General features: G+C 39.6%; 1 long non-coding RNA gene across 1 annotated transcript in view; it reads left to right on the forward strand.

The window, feature by feature from the left end:
- LOC139759835 (uncharacterized) overlaps positions 1 to 4,103 on the forward strand; it is a 598,944-nt gene extending 594,841 nt beyond the window's left edge. The window contains exon 3 of the long non-coding RNA XR_011715160.1: positions 3,417 to 4,103. This is a non-coding gene — a long non-coding RNA (uncharacterized lncRNA). The remainder of the gene's footprint in view (positions 1 to 3,416) is intronic.
- Positions 4,104 to 20,218: the final 16,115 nt, after the last annotated feature.

Below are 20,218 nucleotides of genomic sequence, written 5' to 3' on the forward strand. Positions count from 1 at the left end.
AACATCACCCACCCCTATCATAAACAGACATTCACTGGGAACAAATCACTTTCCTCTCTTCCTACTCGTAAACATGCCTTACATTCTAGGTAAATATATTTCATTGGTTCTAGCAACTTATCTCTCACAGCATATACTCTTAAATCTTCCATAAAGTATCTCTATCCACCCTATCATATGCCCTCTCTAGATCCATAAATGCTACGTACAGATCCATCTGTTTTTCTAAGTATGTATCACATACATCTTACAAAGCAAACACCTGATCCACACATCCTCTACAACTTCTGAAAACCACACTGCTCTTCCCCAGTATGAGGCTCTGTACATACCCTTACCCTTTCAGTCAATACCCTCACATATAATTTCCCAGGAATACTCAAGAAAACGATCCCTCTATAATTTGAACACTCACCTTTATCCCCTTTGCCTTTGTACAAAGGCTTTATGCATGCATTCCGCCAATCCTCAGGTACTTGACCATGATCCATACATACACTGAATATCCATATATATATATATATATATATATATATATATATATATATATATATATATATATATATATATATATATATATATATTTGTTTAAAAACTCCTAACGCAATCACTCAGCTGCTCCCAAAACACCTGCCTCTCATGATCTTTCTTCTCATGCCCAGGTGCATATGCACCAATAATCACCTATCTCTCTCCATCCACTTGCGCTTCTACCCATATCAATCTAGAGTTTACTTTCTTACACTCTATCACATACTCCCACCACTCCTGTTTCAGGAGTAGTGCTACTCCTTCCCTTGCTCTTGTCCCCTCACTAACCCCTGACTTTACTCCCAAGACATTCCCAAACCACTCTTCTCCTTTACCCTTGAGCTTCGTTTCACTCAGAGCCAAAACATCCAGGTTCCTTTCCATAAACATACTACCTATCTCTCTTTTTTTCTCATCTTGGTTACATCCACACCCATTTAGACACCCCAATCTGAGCCTTCGAGGAGGATGAGCACTTCCCGCGTGACTCCTTCTTCTGTTTCCCCTTTTAGAAAGTTAAAATACAAGGAGGGGAGGGTTTCTAGCCCTCCTCTCCCGTCCCCTTTAGTCGCCTTCTACGACATGTGACGAATGCGTGGGAGGTATTCTTTGTCCCCTATCTCATACGCGCACATGCACATAAATATACATATACATATGCATACACATACACATACACATGTACATATGTACATATTCATACTTGCTCGACTTCATCCATTCCTAGTGCTACCCCGCCTAACAGGAAACAACATCGTACCCCCTGCTTCAGCGAGGCAGCGCCAGGAAAACAGACAAAAAAGGCCACATTCGTTAACACTCAATCCCTAGGTGTCATGTGTAATGCACCGAAACCACTGCCCCCTATCCACATCCAGACCCCGCAGACCTTTCCATGGTTTACCCTAGATGCTTCTCATGCCCTGGTTCAGTCCAGTTCAGGTTCCGATCGCTCAAAATCTTTTTGCACTCCATCCTTCCACCTCCAATTTGGTCTCCCTCTTCTCCTTGTTCCCTCCACCTCTGACAAATATACCTTCTTTGTCAATCTTTCTTCACTCTTTTCTCTCCATATGTCCAAACCATTTCAATACACCCTCTTCTGCTCTCTCAACCATACTCTTTTTATTTCCATACATCTCTCTTAACCTTACATTACTTACTCGATTAAACCACTTCACACCACATATTGTCCTCAAACATTTCATTTTCAGCACATCCACACTCCTCCGTACAACCCTATCTATAGCCCATGTCTCGCAACCATATAACATTGTTGGAAGTACAATTCCTTCCTAAATACCCATTTTTGCTCTACGAGATAACGTTCTTTCCTTCAACACATTCTTCATCGCTCCCCTCCCCCACCTTGTGACTCACTTCCGCTTCCATGGTTCCATCCGCAGCTAAGTCCAATCCCAGACATCAAAACAATGCACTTCCTCGATTTTTCCCCATTCAAACGTACATCCTAGTTAACTACCTACCAATTAACTTGTCCCTCAACCCTACTGAACCTGATAACCTTGCTCTATTTCACATTTATTCTCAATTTTCTCCTTTCAAACACTTTTCCAAAATCGGTCACCAACCGCTGCAGTTTCTCAGACGAATCAGCCATTAAAGCTGTATCATCGGCGAACAACAACTGACTCACTTTCCAGGCCCTCTCATCCAAAACAGACTGCACATTGACTTTTCGAATACTATGTACTCGAATACCCTTCGTCTCATGTTGGTGAGCAACGGGATCTACCCTGGTCATTTCCCATCAGGCTCACACAGTCAGCAGATAGCATTTTACCGAACCTAACTATACAACGCATGCAACCAATCTGCAGGACGGAGAGTAGCTTTGATAAAGACAATGCTGTCAGCAAGAAGTATGGTGATATGAAATTTCTTTTATAACACTTAAACAGAAAGCACATTATGATGAAATTTCAGACAGCGGTTAGTCTGTTTAGGGAGGTTGTATGTCGTTGTATTGCTTCGATAGGATGATAACAAAAGTATTAATGTAACGTGCGCTGTGTTAATAAATGATGTGGAGATTAAGAGTAGCCTCCACTGTGTTAGTAAATGATATCAAAAGCATTAGAGTGGTTTAGACCGTGTCGATAGATGATAGCAAAAGTATTAGATTAGTGTTCACCGTGCCAGTAATTCATCGCAGAAGTACTGGAGTAGCGTTCACCATGTTAATAAATGATAACAGAAGTGTCCGGTGTGTTAATGAATGATAGCAGAAGTATTAGAGTTCCGTCATCCATGTATTGGAGTAGCGTCCGCAGTGTTAATGAATGATAAGAGAAGTATTAGTGTCCGCTGTTTTACTAAATGATAACATGACAGCAGACGTATTAGAATAGCGACCGTCGAGTTAGTAATTATTTCACGGTACCTCGTACCCTTCTCGCATCTTCACTCGTTATCTGTCCAGATAATTACAACTATAACTGCAGAATATCCCTTTTTAGTGATCTCTGTTTGTGCCTGTCCTGACTTATGCGTACTTTGGTTTTACACTGACATAACAAACATGTAACACCTGCTCCTTTGTGTAAGTTCGACACACTCCACAGATTCCTTTCCATTCATCACACCTGTCCACATGAGAATAGAAATTATGATTATTCTTAATTGATTATCAAGTGTTCGGATAAGTTCATCACATTAGGCCATTGATTTATGTGTCAGTTTCTGTGGTCATACATTTGCACAAGTGTTACATGCTTCCTTAATGGGAGCATCTCAGGACGTTAAGGAAGGGAACACATTAATTCACCAGGAGTTGCTAGCACCGGTAGTCAGTGGAGCGTGCACAGTGCTCGTCCATTTACCACGAGTTTGTGTCTGATGATAGTGTTCTCTTCCCTCAACAGGTAAGCTGCCCTCCGACGTACGCTGGCCCGAGGCACGTGAGTTGAATAAGCAGCAAAGATGTTTTTTCTTATTTATTCAAGATGCACAAATTTTCATTGGCCTCGTTAGAAAATGTATGACTTTTCACTGTTTCTGTTAGGAATGTATGACTTCTCATTCCCTCTGTTAGAAAATGTACTTTTCAGTATCCCTGTTAAAAAACGTACGACTTTTCACTATCCCTGTTGGAGTCCCTGTTAGCTAATGTACGACTTTCCATTGTTCTCAGACTTGAGGAAGGGCGTTGTTTAGTGCAAGTCAACCATAAATTGGTTAATTGGGTACATATACTTCGTGGTTAGTTATTGTATATTGCCAGTAGGATCTTGATGAGGGTTGGTTGGCTTAAGATGCGGACGAGCCAGTTGCGTGTTCACTAGCTCTAATCACTCGTGCCTTTGATGATTAGCTATTGTATATCAAAATCAATAGGCCAGTTTGAGGCTTCTGCTTTCGAAACATATATTTAAAGGCTTTTAATCAGGCCGTTGTTTTCTTTACTCTTCAAGTAAAGCCTGAGTGTTCATTATAGTGGTGAGTGTGGCGGTCGGTTGGGACCATGGTGGGCGCTGCCCTCACAGAGCAGTGAACTGAACAAAAACACCCATAATCCCATGTATGGCTGCAGGCGCCACCCTTCTGGTTTTTATGGTTACGTATGTCGCTTCTGTACAGCTGCAAGTCTCAGGGCTATTTTTAACGAGCTTCAGTGAAAGGGTTTGATGAAATTGTACTTGACACACTCAAGTGTCCTTGAGAAGTGAGATGAATCCGTGAGTGAGGCAGAGAGGTACTGTTGCAGAGCCTGGGAAGGTAGGCTGTAGCATGGGAAGGTAGGTAGGAGTAACTGCCCCCATCGTGCCCTTGTATGTTGAGGGAGGTATCCTGGTCTGTAGAAGAGAACTAGATTCCTTCTCATGTGAGTTCTGTTGAATTCATAGGGACCAATTGCTTCAGTGCTTTTGCAAAAACTAACAGATTTTAGATTTTTATCAATGAATGAACGTACTTTAGGATTTGTTTTTGTCATATTTTGCTCAGAATGTTCATGTCAGTCTTATCGTTATGCGCAAAGTATTACCTAGTTATCTATTCCACCTACGTATTGTATGACGGTGATCAGAATTGTGAGTATCCCATCGCTGTGCTGCTTCACAAGCAAGGTTACCCGTTCTTACTTCCGTTCAATACACGTCAAATATATTTGTTGTCCTTCGTAATGTAGATTATTAAGGACCCCACGTCTGGCTCGCGGGGCAGTGCACGGATGGTGAGGGACTCTGGGACCATCCAGCACGATTTGTATTTTTCTTTATAGATGCATGAGTTTGTATTTTTCTTTTGTGAATACTGAGTACATACTTCTTATGATAGACTTTCCATCTCGCTGGAAGAGATTATTTTCTGTTAGAGGGAGGTGTGTGCGTGTGTGTGTGTGTGTGTGTGTGTGTGTGTGTGTGTGTGTGTGTGTGTGTGTGGACGCCATCACTGGTGGCAAGGATGAGCAGTGAGGAAGGAGGGAGCCCCTCCATAGGATACTGCTCAGCCGGATGGTCATTGTGGTGGGGAACACACACACACACACAAACAAAAAAGACGGACGCAACAATTTGCAGACTCAGTGTATACACGGTACATGAATGCATTAGACCTTCACTGTGAGTCAACAGGACACTTGGGATGACGGTGACTGTAGTGGAGTGCAGGTCAATGGAGACAGAAGCTTAGGTAAATAAAGAGAATGAAGATATTCATGAAAAAGTTAGTTTGGACTCATTTTACCTCGAGAAAGAGTTGAGTAAAGTCTGATGTCATGGGCCTCATTCCCAGTGTCTTTATTCAGCTTGACGTTCTTGAGCAATTTATTGTTAACCATCTCAGAAGTTTAGAAATATCTTAGCGGCTCACCACAAGCCTCTTGCTCTCCTATTCGTCTCGTTTTCTTTCCTCTGTCAGTGATTTCTTCTCAAAGTTGAAAGTAGAAATTCATAATCATGTATCTTATATTTACCAATAAAAACACACCTCATGTCCCAGTTTCACTCATATTGCGGGCAGAGGAAAACATTCTACAACAAAGTGTCATACATGTTGAAAGTATACTCTGAGGATGAAATGGAGTAGAAGTAGATTAAATGTATATATGCCCTTGACTGCTTTTTACGGTAATCAATCGCCAAAGAAGAATAGAAATTTAGCCAGTTTAACGCCAACATTCACAAAAAGGCAGCATGTCTCTTCCTGAAGATTTTTAGCCACTAACATAACGTTCATTGTTGATAAGACTTATGGAAAGTGGCTACTGATGGAAACCATCAGTGTAAACGAGACTGTGAATAATTTAGAGCATTTTTCATTTTTTTCTTATGGCTCTTGCACCCCTGACCAAAATCATCACGGTTTTTGCATCCTATATTTAGAATGTAATTGGTGGGGACGACGGTGACATGGCTGCCGCAGTAGGAAAGTGCGTCTGTTTTTACGCTATAATCATGACTATGTAAACGTAATTGTTATATATTTTGTTTACAAAAATTTCTAGTAAACAGACAATGCTTTTCATGATGCTGTGTTAGCATGATTACCCTCGTTTCTGTCCTCTTTTACTCCCAGGTGAATAGAAGGCACAACTTACCTCGTTACTGACCACAAGTGCACCGTGCAAGGAGAGTGAGCCAGTACACTGGATGATGCCAGATGATATAATTTTCATTCGGTCAGAGCTTCACTTTTCTTGAAAGCTGAAGATGCTACACGTAAATTGCCCTCAGCTAGTGGCTTATAGACGTGAGTGCCTTATGATTACCACTTCATAATGATTCACATTACTCAGAGACCAGTTTGAGCATCAGAGTTATCTTAAACGCTTTGTGAGAGACTCTGCCACAAAGCAAGATGGAGTAAGAGTCTCTCCTAGAGACCCCTCATACATCCCCTGGAGGTAGTCCGTGCACCCCCAAGGGATGCGTGCACCACAGGTTCGACAGCCCTGATTTACGGGATCATCACTTAATCAACGCTTCTCAGCTTAGTTTGCGACGAAACCTTTCATGTCTGACAAACCTGCTGGATTCGAAAGGTAAAAGAAAAAGAGAAAACTACTCGTTTCTTCAAAATGGATTGTTAACATGATGTTACGAGTTAAGAGCAGTTGAGAGGATGAAAATTGGACCTTAAATACATATCTTTAAGAACAAACTTTACAGGTATTTCTCTTTAAGTGATCTGTTACTTTTCTTCCACATCAGTCTCTAAGTTTCTGATCAGTTTCACTATCAATTTCGAAAGGGGTCAATGGGTTGATGCTGTTTGTATTCATCTATATATATATATATATATATATATATATATATATATATATATATATATATATATATATATATATATATATATATATATATATATATATATATATATATATATATATATATATATATATATATATATATATATATATATATATATATATATATATATATATATATATATATATATATATATATATATATATATATATATATATATATATGGGGATAGGGGACAAAGAATACTTCCCACGTATTCCCTGCGTGTCGTAAAAGGCGACTAAAAGGGGAGAGAGCGGGGGGCTGGAAATCCTCCCCTCTCGTTTTTTTTTTTTTTTTTTTTTTTAATTTTCCAAAAGAAGGAACAGAGAATTGGGCCAGGTGAGGGTATTCCCTCAAAGGCCCAGTCCTCTGTTCTTAACGATACCTCGCTAATGCGGGAAATGGCAAACAGTTTGAAAGAAAAGAAAAGTGATTGGTTCTCAGTGAACGTAGGTTTGCGGCAGGGGTGTGTGATGTCTCCATGGTTGTTTAATTTGTTTATGGATGGGGTTGTTAGGGAGGTAAATGCAAGAGTCCTGGAAAGAGGGGCAAGTATGAAGTCTGTTGGGGATGAGAGAGCTTGGGAAGTGAGTCAGTTGTTGTTCGCTGATGATACAGCGCTGGTGGCTGATGCATGTGAGAAACTGCAGAAGCTGGTGACTGAGTTTGGTAAAGTGTGTGGAAGAAGAAAGTTAAGAGTAAATGTGAATAAGAGCAAGGTTATTAGGTACAGTAGGGTTGAGGGTCAAGTCAATTGGGAGGTGAGTTTGAATGGAGAAAAACTGGAGGAAGTGAAGTGTTTAAGATATCTGGGAGTGGATCTGTCAGCGGATGGAACCATGGAAGCGGAAGTGGATCATAGGGTGGGGGAGGGGGCGAAAATTTTGGGAGCCTTGAAAAATGTGTGGAAGTCGAGAACATTATCTCGGAAAGCAAAAATGGGTATGTTTGAAGGAATAGTGGTTCCAACAATGTTGTATGGTTGCGAGGCGTGGGCTATGGATAGAGTTGTGCGCAGGAGGATGGATGTGCTGGAAATGAGATGTTTGAGGACAATGTGTGGTGTGAGGTGGTTTGATCGAGTGAGTAACGTAAGGGTAAGAGAGATGTGTGGAAATAAAAAGAGCGTGGTTGAGAGAGCAGAAGAGGGTGTTTTGAAATGGTTTGGGCACAGGGAGAGAATGAGTGAGGAAAGATTGACCAAGAGGATATATGTGTCGGAGGTGGAGGGAACAAGGAGAAGAGGGAGACCAAATTGGAGGTGGAAAGATGGAGTGAAAAAGATTTTGTGTGATCGGGGCCTGAACAGGCAGGAGGGTGAAAGGAGGGCAAGGAATAGAGTGAACTGGAGCGATGTGGTATACAGGGGTTGACGTGCTGTCAGTGGATTGAATCAAGGCATGTGAAGCGTCTGGGGTAAACCATGGAAAGCTGTGTAGGTATGTATATTTGCGTGTGTGGACGTGTGTATGTACATGTGGATGGGGGGGGGGGGTTGGGCCATTTCTTTCGTCTGTTTCCTTGCGCTACCTCGCAAACGCGGGAGACAGCGACAAAGTATAAAAAAAAAAAAAAAAAAAAAATATATATATATATATATATATATATGGGAGATGTATAAAAGAAAGAGACAGGAGGTCAAGAGAAAGGTGCAAGAGGTGAAAAAAAAGGGCAAATGAGAGTTGGGGTGAGAGAGTATCATTAAATTTTAGGAAGAATAAAAAGATGTTCTGGAAGGAGGTAAATAAAGTGCGTAAGACAAGGGAGCAAATGGGAACTTCAGTGAAGGGCGCAAATGGGGAGGTGATAACAAGTAGTGGTGATGTGAGAAGGAGATGGAGTGAGTATTTTGAAGGTTTATTGAATGTGTTTGATGATAGAGTGGCAGATATAGGGTGTTTTGGTCGAGGTGGTGTGCAAAGTGAGAGGGTTAGGGAAAATGATTTGGTAAACAGAGAAGAGGTAGTGAAAGCTTTGCGGAAGATGAAAGCCGGCAAGGCAGCAGGTTTGGATGGTATTGCAGTGGAATTTATTAAAAAAGGGGGTGACTGTATTGTTGACTGGTTGGTAAGGTTATTTAATGTATGTATGACTCATGGTGAGGTGCCTGAGGATTGGCGAAATGCGTGCATAGTGCCATTGTACAAAGGCAAAGCGGATAAGAGTGAGTGCTCAAATTACAGAGGTATAAGTTTGAGTATTCCTGGTAAATTATATGGGAGGGTATTGATTGAGAGGGTGAAGGCATGTACAGAGCATCAGATTGGGGAAGAGCAGTGTGGTTTCAGAAGTGGTAGAGGATGTGTGGATCAGGTGTTTGCTTTGAAGAATGTATGTGAGAAATGCTTAGAAAAGCAAATGGATTTGTATGTAGCATTTATGGATCTGGAGAAGACATATGATAGAGTTGATAGAGATGCTCTGTGGAAGGTATTAAGAATATATGGTGTGGGAGGAAAGTTGTTAGAGGCGGTGAAAAGTTTTTATCGTGGATGTAAGGCATGTGTACGTGTAGGAAGAGAGGAAAGTGATTGGTTCTCAGTGAATGTAGGTTTGCGGCAGGGGTGTGTGATGTCTCCATGGTTGTTTAATTTGTTTATGGATGGAGTTGTTAGGGAGGTAAATGCAAGAGTTTTGGAAAGAGGGGCAAGTATGAAGTCTGTTGGGGATGAGAGAGCTTGGGAAGTGAGTCAGTTGTTGTTCGCTGATGATACAGCGCTGGTGGCTGATTCATGTGAGAAACTGCAGAAGCTGGTGACTGAGTTTGGTAAAGTGTGTGGAATAAGAAAGTTAAGAGTAAATGTGAATAAGAGCAAGGTTATTAGGTACAGTAGGGTTGAGGGTCAAGTCAATTGGGAGGTGAGTTTGAATGGAGAAAAACTGGAGGAAGTGAAGTGTTTTAGATATCTGGGAGTGGATCTGGCAGCGGATGGAACCATGGAAGCGGAAGTGGATCATAGGGTGGGGGAGGGGGCGAAAATTCTGGGGGCCTTGAAGAATGTGTGGAAGTCGAGAACATTATCTCGGAAAGCAAAAATGGGTATGTTTGAAGGAATAGTGGTTCCAACAATGTTGTATGGTTGCGAGGCGTGGGCTATGGATAGAGTTGTGCGCAGGAGGATGGATGTGCTGGAAACGAGATGTTTGAGGACAATGTGTGATGTGAGGTGGTTTGATCGAGTGAGTAACGTAAGGGTAACAGAGATGTGTGGAAATAAAAAGAGCGTGGTTGAGAGAGCAGAAGAGGGTGTTTTGAAGTGGTTTGGGCACTTGGAGAGAATGAGTGAGGAAAGATTGACCAAGAGGATATATGTGTCGGAGGTGGAGGGAACGAGAAGAGGGAGACCAAATTGGAGGTGGAAAGATGGAGTGAAAAAGATTTTGTGTGATCGGGGCCTAAACATGCAGGAGGGTGAAAGGAGGGCAAGGAACAGAGTGAATTGGATCGATGTGGTATACCGGGTTTGACGTGCTGTCAGTGGATTGAATCAGGGCATGTGAAGCGTCGGGTAAACCATGGAAAGTTGTGTGGGGCCTGGATGTGGAAAGGGAGCTGTGGTTTCGGGCATTATTGCATGACAGCTAAAGACTGAGTGTTAACGAATGGGGCCTTTGTTGTCCTTTCCTAGTGCTACCTCGCACACATGAGGGGGGAGGGGGATGGTATTCCATGTGTGGCAAGGTGGCGATGGGAATGAATAAAGGCAGACAGTGTGAATTGTGTGCATGGGTATATATGTATGTGTTTGTGTGTGTATATATATGTGTACATTGAGATGTATAGGTATGTATATTTGCGTGTGTGGACGTGTACGTATATACATTGTGTATGGGGGTTGGTTGGGCCATTTCTTTCGTCTGTTTCCTTGCGCTACCTCGCAAACGTGGGAGACAGCGACAAAGCAAAATAATAATAATAAATAATATATATATATATATATATATATATATATATATATATATATATATATACATTATATTCTTTCGTCTGTTTCCTTGCGCTACCTCGCAAACGCGGGAGACAGCGACAAAGTATAAAAAAAAGAAAAAAAAAAAAATATATATATATATATATATATATGTATACATATATATATATATATATATATATATATATATATATATATATATATATATATATATATATATATATATATATATATATATATATATATGAATAGGGGCAGGCAGTTTGAATTATGTGAATGGGTATATATGTATGTGTCTGTGTGTGTATATATATTTGTACACTGAGATGTATAGGTATGTATATTTGCGTGTGTGGGCGTGTGTGTGTGTACATTGTGTATGGGGGTGGGTTGGGCCATTTCTTTCGTCTGTTTCCTTGCGCTACCTCGCAAACGCGGGAGACAGCGACAAAGTATAATAAAAAAAGAATATATATATATATATATATATATATATATATATATATATATATATATATATATATATATATATGTATATATATATTTTGCTTTGTCGCTGTCTCCCGCGTTTGCTAGGTAGCGCAAGGAAACAGACGAAATGAATGGCACAGCCCACCCCCATACACAATGTACACACACACACGCCCACACACGCAAATATACATACCTATACATCTCAGTGTACAAATATATATACACACACAGACACATACATATATACCCATTCACATAATTCAAACTGCCTGCCCCTATTCATATATATATATATATATATATATATATATATATATATATATATATATATATATATATATATATATATATATATATATATATATATATATATATATGTATATATATATATATATATATATATATATATATATATATATATATATATATATATATACATATATATATATATATATATATATATATATATATATATATATATATATATATATATATATATATATATATATATATATATGAATAGGGGCAGGCAGTTTGAATTATGTGAATGGGTATATATGTATGTGTCTGTGTGTGTATATATATTTGTACACTGAGATGTATAGGTATGTATATTTGCGTGTGTGGGCGTGTGTGTGTACAAAGGCAAAGGGGATAAGAGTATAGAAGCAGTTAAAGAAAGTTTTTGTTAGAAGCAGTGAAAAGTTTTTATCGAGGATGTAAGGCATGTGTACGTGTAGGAAGAGAGGAAAGTGATTGGTTCTCAGTGAATGTAGGTTTGCGGCAGGGGTGTGTGATGTCTCCATGGTTGTTTAATTTGTTTATGGATGGGGTTGTTAGGGAGGTAAATGCAAGAGTCTTGGAAAGAGGGGCAAGTATGAAGTCTGTTGGGGATGAGAGAGCTTGGGAAGTGAGTCAGTTGTTGTTCGCTGATGATACAGCGCTGGTGGCGGATTCATGTGAGAAACTGCAGAAGCTGGTGACGGAGTTTGGTAAAGTGTGTGGAAGAAGAAAGTTAAGAGTAAATGTGAATAAGAGCAAGGTTATTAGGTACAGTAGGGTTGAGGGTCAAGTCAATTGGGAGGTGAGTTTGAATGGAGAAAAACTGGAGGAAGTGAAGTGTTTTAGATATATATATATATATATATATATATATATATATATATATATATATATATATATATATATATATATATATATATATATATATATGTATATACATATATATATATATATATATATATATATATATATATATATATATATATATATATATATATATATATATATATTATTTATTATTATTATTTTGCTTTGTCGCTGTCTCCCACGTTTGCGAGGTAGCGCAAGGAAACAGACGAAAGAAATGGCCCAACCCACCCCCATACACAATGTATATACGTACACGTCCACACACGCAAATATACATACCTATACATCTCAATGTACACATATATATACACACACAGACACATACATATATACCCATGCACACAATTCACACTGTCTGCCTTTATTCATTCCCATCGCCACCTTGCCACACATGGAATACCATCCCCCTCCCCCCTCATGTGTGCGAGGTAGCACTAGGAAAGGACAACAAAGGCCCCATTCGTTAACACTCAGTCTTTAGCTGTCATGCAATAATGCCCGAAACCACAGCTCCCTTTCCACATCCAGGCCCCACACAACTTTCCATGGTTTACCCGACGCTTCACATGCCCTGATTCAATCCACTGACAGCACGTCAAACCCGGTATACCACATCGATCCAATTCACTCTATTCCTTGCCCTCCTTTCACCCTCCTGCATGTTCAGGCCCCGATCACACAAAATCTTTTTCACTCCATCTTTCCACCTCCAATTTGATCTCCCACTTCTCTTCGTTCCCTCCACCTCCGACACATATATCCTCTTGGTCAATCTTTCCTCACTCATTCTCTCCATGTGCCCAAACCATTTCAAAACACCCTCTTCTGCTCTCTCAACCACGCTCTTTTTATTTCCACACACCTCTCTTACCTTTACATTACTTACTCGATCAAACCACCTCACACCACACATTGTCCTCAAACATCTCATTTCCAGCATATCCACCCTCCTGCGCACAACTCTATCCATAGCCCACGCCTCGCAACCATACATCATTGTTGGAACCACTATTCCATCAAACATACCCATTTTTACTTTCCGAGATAATGTTCTCGACTTCCACACATTCTTCAAGGCTCCCAGGATTTTCGCCCCCTCCCCCACCTTATGATTCACTTCCGCTTCCATGGTTCCATCGCTGCCAGATCCACTCATAGATATCTAAAACACTTTACTTCCTCTAGTTTTTCTCCATTCAAACATACCTCCCAATTGACTTGACCCTCAACCCTACTGTACCTAATAACCTTGCTCTTATTCACATTTACTCTTAACTTTCTTCTTTCACACACTTTACCAAACTCAGTCACCAGCTTCTGCAGTTTCTCACATGAATCAGCCACCAGCGCTGTATCATCAGCGAACAACAACCGACTCACTTCCCAAGCTCTCTCATCCACAACAGACTTCATACTTGCCCCTCTCTCCAAAACTCTTGCATTCACCTCCCTAACAACCCCATCCATAAACAAATTAAACAACCATGGAGACATCACACACCCCTGCCGCAAACCTACATTCACTGAGAACCAATCACTCTCCTCTCTTCCTACATGTACACATGCCTTACATCCTCGATAAAAACTTTTCACTGCTTCTAACAACTTGCCTCCCACACCATATATTCTTAATACCTTCCACAGAGCATCTTTATCAACTCTATCATATGCCTTCTCCCGATCCATAAATGCTACATACAAATCCATTTGCTTTTCTAAGTATTTCTCACATACATTCTTCAAAGCAATCACCTGATCCACACATCCTCTACCACTTCTGAAATCACTCTGCTCTTCCCCAATCTGATGCTCTGTACATGCCTTCCCCCTCTCAATTAATACCCTCCCATATGATTTACCAGGAATACTCAACAAACTTATACCTCTGTAATTTGAGCACTCACTCTTATCCCCTTTGCCTTTGTACAATGTCACTATGCACGCATTCCGCCAATCCTCAGGCACCTCACCATGAGTCATACATACATTAAATAACCTTACCAACCAGTCAACAATACAGTCACCCCCTTTTTTAATAAATTCCACTGCAATACCATCCAAACCTGCTGCCTTGCCGGCTTTCATCTTCCGCAAAGCTTTTACTACCTCTTCTCTGTTTACCAAATCATTTTCCCTAACCCTCTCACTTTGCACACTACCTCGACCAAAACACCCTATATCTGCCACTCTATCATCAAACACATTCAACAAACCTTCAAAATACTCACTCCATCTCCTTACATCACCACTACTTGTTTTCACCTCCCCATTTGCGCCCTTCACTGAAGTTCCCGTTTGCTCCATTGTCTTACGCACTTTATTTACCTCCTTCCAGAACATCTTTTTATTCTCCCTAAAATTTAATGATACTCTCTCACCCCAACTCTCATTTGCCCTCTTTTTCACCTCTTGCACCTTTCTCTTGACCTCCTGTCTCTTTCTTTTATACACCTCCCACTCAATTGCATTTTTTCCCTGCAAAAATCGTCCAAATGCCTCTCTCTTCTCTTTCACTAATAATCTTACTTCTTCATCCCACCACTCACTACCCTTTCTAATCAACCCACCTCCCACTCTTCTCATGCCACAAGCATCTTTTGCGCAATCCATCACTGATTCCCTAAATACATCCCATTCCTCCCCCACTCCTCTTACTTCCATTGTTCTCACCTTTTTCCATTCTGTACTCAGTCTCTCCTGGTACTTCCTCACACAAGTCTCCTTCACAAGCTCACTTACTCTCACCACCCTCTTCACCCCAACATTCACTCTTCTTTTCTGAAAACCCATACAAATCTTCACCTCAGCCTCCATAAGATAATGATCAGACATCCCTCCAGTTGCACCTCTCAGCACATTAACATCCAAAAGTCTCTCTTTCGCGCGCCTTTCAATTAACACGTAATCCAGTAACGCTCTCTGGCCATCTCTCCTACTTACATACGTATACTTATGTATATCTTGCTTTTTAAGCCAGGTATTCCCAATCACCAGTCCTTTTTCAGCACATAAATCTACAAGCTCTTCACCATTTCTATTTACAACACTGAACACCCCATGTATACCAATTATTCCCTCAACTGCCACATTACTCACCATTGCATTCAAATCACCCATCACTATAACCCGGTCTCGTGCATCAAAACCACTAACACACTCATTTAGCTGCTCCCAAAACACTTGCCTCTCATGATCTTTCTTCTCATGCCCAGGTGCAGATGCACCAATAATCACCCATCTCTCTCCATCAACTTTCAGTTTTACCCATATCAATCGAGAATTTACTTTCTTACATTCTATCACATACTCCCACAACTCCTGTTTCAGGAGTAGTGCTACTCCTTCCCTTGCTCTTGTCCTCTCACTAACCCCAGACTTTACTCCCAAGACATTCCCAAACCACTCTTCCCCTTTACCTTTGAGCTTCGTTTCACTCAGAGGCAAAACATCCAGGTTCCTTTCCTCAAAGATACCACCTATCTCTCCTTTTTTCACATCTTGGTTACATCCACATACATTTAGACACCCCAGTCTGAGCCTTCGAGGAGGATTAGCACTCCTCGCGTGACTCCTTCTTCTGTTTCCCATTTTAGAAAGTTAGAAATACAAGGAGGGGAGGATTTCTGGCCCCCCGCTCCCGTCCCCTATAGTCGCCTTCTACGACACCCGAGGAATGCGTGGGAAGTATTCTTTCACCCCTATCCCCAGGGATAATATATATATATATATATATATATATATATATATATATATATATATATATATATATATATATATATATATATATATATATATATATATATATATATATATACATTCATACATACATACATATACATAAACACATACGCACATATATATATATATATATATATATATATATATATATATATATATATATATATATATATATATATATATATATACATATACATATGAAAAATGTAAGAAATAATTTAGAAAACTAAAACTTCTGGCTTGAAATGAAATGAAACATATAAATATATATATATATATATATATATATATATATATATATATATATATATATATATATATATATATATATATATACATATATATTATATATTATTTTTTTTATTATACTTTGTCGCTGTCTCCCGCGTTTGCGAGGTAGCGCAAGGAAACAGACGAAAGAAATGGCCCCCCCCCCATACACATGTATATACATACGTCCACACACGCAAATATACATACCTACACAGCTTTCCATGGTTTACCCCAGACGCCTCACATGCCTTGATTCAATCCACTGACAGCACATCAACCCCGGTATACCACATCGCTCCAATTCACTCTATTCCTTGCCCTCCTTTCACCCTCCTGCATGTTCAGGCCCCGATCACACAAAATCTTTTTCACTCCATCTTTCCACCTCCAATTTGGTCTCCCTCTTCTCCTCGTTCCCTCCACCTCCGACACATATATCCTCTTGGTCAATCTTTCCTCACTCATTCTCTCCATGTGCCCAAACCACTTCAAAACACCCTCTTCTGCTCTCTCAACCACGCTCTTTTTATTTCCACACATCTCTCTTACCCTTACGTTACTCACTCGATCAAACCACCTCACACCACACATTGTCCTCAAACATCTCATTTCCAGCACATCCATCCTCCTGCGCACAACTCTATCCATAGCCCACGCCTCGCAACCATACATCATTGTTGGAACCACTATTCCTTCAAACATACCCATTTTTTCTTTCCGAGATAATGTTCTCGACTTCCACACATTCTTCAAGGCTCCCAGAATTTTCGCCCCCTCCCCCACCCTATGATCCACTTCCGCTTCCATGGTTCCATCTGCTGCCAGATCCACTCCCAGATATCTAAAACACTTCACTTCCTCCAGTTTTTCTCCATTCAAACTCACCTCCCAATTGACTTGACCCTCAACCCTACTGTACCTAATAACCTTGCTCTTATTCACATTTACTCTTAACTTTCTTCTTTCACACACTTTACCAAACTCAGTCACCAGCTTCTGCAGTTTCTCACATGAATCAGCCACCAGCGCTGTATCATCAGAGAACAACAACCGACTCACTTCCCAAGCTCTCTCATCCACAACAGACTTCATACTTGCCCCTCTCTCCAAAACTCTTGCATTCACCTCCCTAACAACCCCATCCATAAACAAATTAAACAACCATGGAGACATCACACACCCCTGCCGCAAACCTACATTCACTGAGAACCAATCACTCTACTCTCTTCCTACATGTACACATGCCTTACATCCTCGATAAAAACTTTTCACTGCTTCTAACAACTTGCCTCCCACACCATATATTCTTAATACCTTCCACAGAGCATCTTTATCAACTCTATCATATGCCTTCTCCCGATCCATAAATGCTACATATATATATATATATATATATATATATATATATATATATATATATATATATATATATATATATATATATATATATATATATTCTTTCTTTTTTTCAAACTATTCGCCATTTCCCGCATTAGCGAGGTAGCGTTAAGAACAGAGCACTGGGCCTTTGAGGGAATACCCTCACCTGGCCCAATCCTCTGTTCCTTCTTTTGGAAAATTAAAGAAAAACAAGAGGGGAGGATTTCCAGCCCCCCGCTCCCTCCCCTTTTAGTCGCCTTCTACGACACGCAGGGAATACGTGGGAAGTATTCTTTCTCCCCTATCCCCAGGGATAATATATATATATATATATATATATATATATATATATATATATATATATATATATATATATATATATATATATATATATATATATATATATATATATATATATATATATATATATATATATATATATATATGTTTACCAAATGGCGTCCTAGCTTCGCCTCTTCGATGTATATCAACTGACTGTTATATTCCTCTCTTGTATCTCCCCTGATGATGTGATTATTACACGAAAGTGCACTTGGGAACTTTTCATGTTTCATTTTCCCCGTGGACTCATAGGAATATCTTGATCACGCGCAAAAGTGTGATCCTTTCCAATATATATATATATATATATACATATATATATATATATATATATATATATATATATATATATATATATATATATATATATATATATATATATATATATATATATATACCGGGGTTGACGTCCTGTCAGTGGATTGAATCAGGGCATGTGAAGCGTCTGGAGTAAACCATGGAAAGCTGTGTAGGTATGTATATTTTGCGTGTGTGGACGTATGTATATACATGTGTATGGGGGTGGGTTGGGCTATTTCTTTCATCTGTTTCCTTGCGCTACCTCGCAAACGCGGGAGACAGCGACAAAGCAAAAAAAAAAAAAAAAAAAAAAAATATATATATATATATATATATATATATATATATATATATATATATATATATATATATATATATATATATATATATATATATATATATATATATATATATATACAAATATACATATACATATATATATATATATATATATATATATATATATATATATATATATATATATATATATATATATATATATATATATATATATATATATATATATATATATATATATATATATATATATATATATATATATATATATATATATATATATATATATATATATATATTTTTTTTTTTTTTTTTTTTTTTTGCTTTCTCGCTGTCTCCTGCGTTTGCGAGGTAGCGCAAGCAAACAGGCGAAAGAAATGGCCCAACCCACCCCATACACATGTATATACATACGTCCACACACGCAAATATACATACCTACACAGCTTTCCATGGTCTACCCCAGACGCTTCACATGCCTTGATTCAATCCACTGATAGCACGTCAACCCCGGTATACCACATCGCTCCAATTCACTCTATTCCTTGCCCTCCTTTCACCCTCCTGCATGTTCAGGCCCCGATCACACAAAATCTTTTTCACTCCATCTTTCCACCTCCAATTTGGTCTCCCTTTTCTCCTCGTTCCCTCCACCTCCGACACATACATCCTCTTGGTCAATCTTTCCTCACTCATTTTCTCCATGTGCCCAAACCACTTCAAAACACCCTCTTCTGCTCTCTCAACCACGCTCTTTTTATTTCCACACATCTCTCTTACCCTTACGTTACTCACTCGATCAAACCACCTCACACCACACATTGTCCTCAAACATCTCATTTCCAGCACATCCATCCTCCTGCGCACAACTCTATCCATAGCCCACGCCTCGCAACCATACAACATTGTTGGAACCACTATTCCTTCAAACATACCCATTTTTGCTTTCCGAGATAATGTTCTCGACTTCCACACATTCTTCAAGGCTCCCAGAATTCTCGCCCCCTCCCCCACCCTATGATCCACTTCCGCTTCCATGGTTCCATCCGCTGCCAGATCCACTCCCAGATATCTAAAACACTTCACTTCCTCCAGTTTTTCTCCATTCAAACTCACCTCCCAATTGACTTGACCCTCAACCCTACTGTACCTAATAACCTTGCTCTTATTCACATTTACTCTTAACTTTCTTCTTTCACACACTTTACCAAACTCAGTCACCAGCTTCTGCAGTTTCTCACATGAATCAGCCACCAGCGCTGTATCATCAGCGAACAACAACTGACTCACTTTCCAAGCTCTCTCATCCCCAACAGACTTCATACTTGCCCCTCTTTCCAAAACTCTTGCATTCACCTCCCTAACAACCCCATCCATAAACAAATTAAACAACCATGGAGACATCACACACCCCTGCCGCAAACCTATATTTACTGAGAACCAATCACTTTCCTCTCTTCCTACACGTACACATGCCTTACATCCTCGATAAAAACTTTTCACTGCTTCTAACAACTTTCCTCCCACACC

Source organism: Panulirus ornatus, chromosome 3 (assembly GCF_036320965.1).
Source record: "Panulirus ornatus isolate Po-2019 chromosome 3, ASM3632096v1, whole genome shotgun sequence".
NCBI classification, from domain to species: Eukaryota; Metazoa; Arthropoda; class Malacostraca; order Decapoda; family Palinuridae; genus Panulirus; species Panulirus ornatus.